We start from the raw sequence: 5,899 nt of genomic DNA, 5'->3' as shown, positions 1-5,899 counted from the left end.
TTAGGTGTTTCATATATTGTGTTAGGTAGCTATAATTGATAGAGAGAAGTGTCCTCTCTTATGTCCGTGCTTGGTCGACGCTACATACTATACATACGTATAGAGAGGACTAGACACGCTAGCTTGCTAGTAAGCAAACGAAGGAAACAGAAGATCGTCATGAACATATATGCATACAGAGAGAAGTGATATCGACCACCTCTCCTTCTCCGAGAGATTGGTCGAACAACAAGTTCTCGTATATCTATCCGACACTACCGGCTACATATATACAATAATTATCTCTTAAAAATATAATCTCCTAACATACAAACGCATGGTCCACATAGTATTCTCCGTCTTCAGTGATCACGTGGTCAAGAAAGAATGCCGCCAATTCCTGTTGAATTGCTCGCATGCGAGCTGGTGCTAGGAGTTCATCCCGCTTCCGAAACATCTAATTTGAAGAAGGGGGTCAATATATATATATATATATATATATATATATATATATATATATATATATGAATGAATGAATGAAACTCAACACAAATGATGGTAATAAAATAAAATTGTGAATGTTGTTATTTACGAACTTCATATTGTTCGTCGGAGTAGCCCCGCTCACAGGTCGTGTGGCGGATGGACCTGCAAACGTAGTATCCACAGGAATCATTCCCTTGTTCCTGCCACAACCACTTTACAAGAAATAGAGATCAATCAAACTGATAAGCAATAATGCCAAATGGTATTGATGAAATTAGCACTTGAATCACTAGGAGATGCGCGGAACATTCTACTATAGTACTTACTTTCGGGTGTCTAAATTACAGCTTCTTCGGCAGGCCTGGAGCTTTTTTGGTGAATTTTCTCCAAACCCTGCCAGACAAAGAAAACAATTACTTGATATATCAGGAAATGAACAAAGTTGCTGATATGGTGGATAATGATCGATTTAACTTACTTCTCGAGCATTTGAGTCATGTCCGCATAGTCCTGGGGATCTTTTCGTCTCGAGTCTAAGACGGTTACTAGTCCCTGCTCAAGCTTAATCTCTAGGAGAATATAGTGGAAACTGCACACGCATGCATAACTCATCAATTACATTACTATAACCTTGACTAATATATAAGGGAAACCGAATATGCACAAGACAGTAACACTCACTTGACGATGTAAGGAAAGAGTATTATATCTTTGTTTTTATTTATTACCAACGATCGTAGCAAGTTGGCCTCGGTATCTGCGGCATGAAATTTAACCTGAGTTGCATCTATGAGATTTGTGTTAATGAAGCCAATATCACCGATTTGTCTTTTCTTCAATTCGACGATCTTCAATCTGCATAATATAGTGAGGATAATTATAAATACATGCAATGAAAGAGCTGAGCTATATAGAGAGACTTAATGATAGAAGTAGTACTACTTACAGATAGTAGCAGGTGACCGTTGCTTTATTGAGGGCCAATTGGTTGAAAACTAAAAGAACTCCTCAAATGGAACAGGCAACAATTCAATTCCAACGAGGTCATGCTCCTTTTTAACTCTCACATACAAAGTACTCCTCCCCCCAGACTCTCTGTAGATTTTCAAGTACCAATCATGCAATCTTCGCATCATCGTTGATAGAGATCTTTCATCTTTGACGAGAGGCTTCCCGTACTCGTATCTTTGTATCTACACCTCCATGAAATCATAATGTACATCATCGGACAGGTAATCTCCAAGATTGCTATAACCGGGCACCATCCTCGGATCATTAGTGACGATGTCGCTAGGCACCTAGAGCGGGGGGCACGATTGCTTCGCTTGTTCGCTGAGCTGGGCAATTTGTTTCCCAGCTCGTCGTTCTTTCAGCCTTTGATCACTGATAGTACTTCCCGACTGCTTCGCTTCGGCAAATGCCTTTCAAATAATGCGCTCATAGTTGCCTTTCAGCGGAGACTTGGGTGGTTTTGTCAGGGCAGCCAGAGTGCGCTTCACTTTCACCGGATCTACCTTCTCCTCCGGAGGTGGATGTTTCTTTGCTTTCACCCCTTCAAAGAAGTTCCTCACTTCTTCTCACGCGATCTCGGTGTTCTCCTCCAGGGTCCTCTCGTATGGTAACTTCTCTGGAGTCTTCAGAGAAGGACCGAATCTGTATGTCCTCCCGCCTTTGGTTATACTGCTAGGCGCCGGTAGAGCAGACGGAGTGGTTGTCTTCTTTACTTTCTTACGAGGCGGAGGAGAAGGACTACGACGCGTCGGAGCAGCCGGAGCGGCGGTGGGTCTCTTCCACCCTTGCTGACGAGGCGGAGAAGGAGGAGGCTGGCTGCTCGGGCGTGCCGGCGCAGGAGGAGAAGGAGGCGGAGTGCCGCCACGCGCCAGAGAAGGAGCCAGCCGAGTGCCCTGATTGTCACTCGCCGGAGGAGGAGGTGGTGGAGGAGGCGGAGTGCCCTGACTCGCCGGAGGAGGAGGAGGCGGAGGCGTCCAGTTCGGAAGGTTGATGAGCTCCTTCCGCCATAGGCATGGAGTCTTCAGAGGAGAACCTAGCTGAGTCTCCCCTTCACAGGTAGGGTGGTCAAGCTGGAGGTCCTCAAATCCCTCCGTTATTTCATCGACCATCACCCTAGCATATCCTTCTGGAATCGGCCGGCAGTGAAAAGTTGCACCGGGTTCAGTAGGAAAAACAGAGCCAACGACCGCCTTGACCTTCATATTAATCCATTGCATCATAAGGTGGCAATTTCGAGACTCCGTGATAGCATCCATGGGATAGCTGGCAGGAGCCGTCAAGACATGCTCCGGCTGAAGCAGCTTGGTGGAAGCCATGCTGCTTCTCCGCTAAGATGGCTGGGTAGCTTCGAGGGAAGCTTCGGCAGTTCGTTTGATGCGATTTGCTTCTCGTTCCTCTATTGCTTGTACCCTAGCGTGTAGCGCCTGCAGTTGGGTCTGCTCCACTTTCTTCCTCCTCTCGTGGCATTTGTAACCGCCTGCGTCCGGAAACCCAGCCTTCCACGGAATGGAGCCTGGCGTGGCTCGTGTCCGTCCAGGGTGCTCAGGATTCCCGAGGGCCATTGTGAGCTCGTCATTCTATCTGTCTGGAACGAACGTCCCTTGCTGTGCTGCTTCGATATAGTGCTTAAGCCTCTTGACTGGTATTTCCATTTGCTCGTCCGTCCAAATGCACTTCCCTGATATAGGGTCCAAGGTTCCGCCAGCCCTGAAGAACCAAGTCCGGCAACGGGCTGGCCAGTTAATTGTCTCTGGTTCGATCCCTTTATCAACCAGATCATTCTCAGTCTTGGCCCACTTAGGCCGGGCTACGAGGTAGCCACCTGACCCCGTGCGATAGTGATGCTTCTTCTTCGAAGCATTTTGCTTGTTTGTCGCCGACATCTTCTTACTCTTTCCGATGTCTTGTGGGCCACAAATGCGGGCCAGTGATCTCTGATCTTCTCATATCTGCCCTTGAATTCTGGTGTCTCTTTTTTATCGACAAACTTATTTAGCTCTTTCTTCCACCTCCTGAATAGTTCTGCTTTCCTCTTAAGAGCAAAAGACTTGATTAATTGCTCTTTAACTGGCTTCTCCGGATCATCCTCTGGCGGTAGGGTGAAATTTGACTTTAGCTCAGTCCAAAGATCATTTTTCTGCATATCATTGACATAAGACACCTCAGGGTCTTCTGTAGCTGGCTTTAACCATTGCTGGATGCTAATCGGGATCTTGTCCCTAACCAGAACCCCGCACTAAGCAACAAATGCGCTCTTTGTCCAGATGGGTTCAATCGGTTGGCCGTCGGGCGCGATTGCTATGATCTCAAACCTTTCATCCGAGCTCAACTTTTTCTTCGGGCCTCGTCTCTTTACCGAAGTTGTGCTCGATCCGGAGGGCAAGAAAAAAGAACAAAGACTTAATTAATATGTGTACATACCAAAACAATGAATGCATCAATTAGCTAGTCAGCACAAGCTTAACTAATATATATACCTGGCCGGACTCGGTTCGGTCACCGGAGACGTCATCACGGTCTCCTTCTTGCACTGGCATTGGGTCACCGGAGCCGTCCTCACGGTCTCCTTCTTGCACCAGCATTAGGTCACCGGAGCCATCATAATCATAGCCAGCTGCTTCCAGACCATCGGTGTCGTTGAGAAACAACGAGCAGACGGCATCACTTCCTCGTGCGATTATGTCCCCCAACAACTCTTCTTGTACTTCGTCTCGGGTAGTGTCCATAGTTTCTACAAATATTTACAACATGGCAATTATTATTCAAACATGACAGATGGATATATTAGTGGCAAACGTAGAACTAATATTAATTAGTGGCCTCGACTGCTTCTCTAGGGTTTGGGGTGGCCTCGACGCTGCTTCTCTAGTGTTTGGGGTGGCCTCGAGAACGCTTCAAGGATAAAAAAAGAAGAGGAAGAAAAAAAAGAGGAGAAGAACTCCTCTATTCTTTCTTCTACTTTTTTTTCTTCTTCTTCCTCTTTTTTTTTATTGGGAACGAGGGTCGTCGAGGGTCGTCGAGGGTCGCCGAGCGGTAGAGGAAACCCTAAATAGCAAGTATCGTCGGTGTGAGATACATGTGGCCGTCGGTGTCGCACACTACATCCACGTCCCACAAGTGACGTGGGCGTCGAAACCGACGGCCACATGTATCTCACACCGACGATACTTGCTAGTTAGGGTTTCCTCTACCGCTCGATGACCCTCGACGACCCTCGTTCCCAATAAAAAAAGAGGAAGAAGAAGAAAAAAAAGAGGAGAAGAAATTAAGAATAGAGGAGAAGCCTCTTCTTTTTTTATCCTCTTCTTCCTTTGTTTGACGACCCTCGACCCCTCAGCGACCCTCGACGACCCTCGTTCCCGATAAAAAAAAGAGGAAGAAGAAGAAAAAAAAAGAGGAGAAGAAAGAATAGAGGGGAAGAACTCCTCTATTCTTTCTTCTCCTCTTTTTTTCTTCTTCCTCTTCTTTTTTTATCCTCTTCTTCCTCTCATGTTCGGCGACCCTCGGCGACCCTCGTTCCCGATAAAAAAAAGAGGAAGAAGAAGAAGAAAAAAAAGAGGAGAAGAAATAATAGAGGAGAAGAACTCCTCTATTCTTTCTTCTCCTCTTTGTTTTCTTCTTCCTCTTCTTTTTTTATCCTCTTCTTCCTCTCATGTTCGACGACCCTTGACCCCTCAGCGACCCTAGACCCCCTCTCGACCCTCGACCCCTCGGCGACCGTCGACCCCCTCTCGACCCTCATATATAAAACCTTTTCTTCCTTCTTCTTCCTTCTATTCCTTCTTCCTAAATATATATAACTTTTTTTTAAATGAAACTAACCTAAAAGGTACTAAATCAGAGAACATATATAGATAAAACTTTTCTAATTAAAAATCTAACTTTTGCATATATCTATTTTTAAATCATCATTACAATTGAAAAAATACATACATATATACATATATGAACATACATCAAAAAAACATATATGAACATACATAAAAAACATATATCTAAAAAATACATACATACATATATAAATATATTAAAATCTAAAAACATGTTAAAAAGCATGTATAATTAAAAAATAGCACGGTGGCGCCGGGGGCGGCAGACGCGCGGTGCTCACAGAGGTGGCGACGCGTCGGGGCAGGGGACGACAAGCGAGGGCGCGAGTGGCGCGGGCGAGGGCGCGGGCGACGACCGGCGAGGGTGCGGGCGACGGCGACGACGGGCGCGGGCGACGAGGGCGCGGGCGACGGCGACGACGGGCGCGGGCGACGGCGGCGACGGGCGCGGGCGACAGCGACCGTGGGGGCGGCCGGCGGCGTCGGGGCAGCCTGGCAACGTTGAGGAGGTCGGCGTCATCAGGGGCAACTGGCGAGGGACATCTGAAAATTTCCCAAGTGTTGCTTATATAGCAAAGGCATTGGTCCCGGTT

The sequence above is a fragment of the Triticum dicoccoides genome, chromosome 4A, assembly GCF_002162155.2.
Source record: "Triticum dicoccoides isolate Atlit2015 ecotype Zavitan chromosome 4A, WEW_v2.0, whole genome shotgun sequence".
NCBI classification, from domain to species: domain Eukaryota; kingdom Viridiplantae; phylum Streptophyta; class Magnoliopsida; order Poales; family Poaceae; genus Triticum; species Triticum dicoccoides.
The sequence above is the reverse complement of the archived record's forward strand: the minus strand, read 5'-3'. Positions refer to the sequence as shown.